The sequence below is a fragment of the Penaeus monodon genome, chromosome 19 (genome assembly GCF_015228065.2).
Source record: "Penaeus monodon isolate SGIC_2016 chromosome 19, NSTDA_Pmon_1, whole genome shotgun sequence".
In the NCBI taxonomy this organism is placed as follows: domain Eukaryota; kingdom Metazoa; phylum Arthropoda; class Malacostraca; order Decapoda; family Penaeidae; genus Penaeus; species Penaeus monodon.
In genome coordinates, this window is record NC_051404.1 from 2,787,176 (window position 1) to 2,787,562 (window position 387).

Sequence of the window (387 nt, forward strand, 5' to 3'; positions counted from 1 at the left end):
CAGCAAGAAAAAGGTACTACAAGTGATGTTCAGCCGATTAGTAAAACGAAAAAGGAAAAAAAATAGGAATTTAGTGGTCAGATGTTTACAAACAATAGTACCAGTTGTGTCCAAGACAGAGGTAAAACCCAAAATAGAAAATATAACAAGTGAAGAAGAGTTTAAAAGCGCGAGGAATGTTGGCAGTGATTTTTGAAGTGAAAAAAGGGGAGACCTCTGTAACCTCAAGGATGAACTTGGTCTCTGCCGAAGGGAGGGGAATGGCCTCGGCCGGACTTTGGGGAAGATTTTTTTCGAGAGAAAGAAAAGTGACCGAATTATAATTATGTTTTTTGGATTTCTGGGGAAATTTGCATAGCCATTGAAGTTAAAGCGGCATCTGGGGAG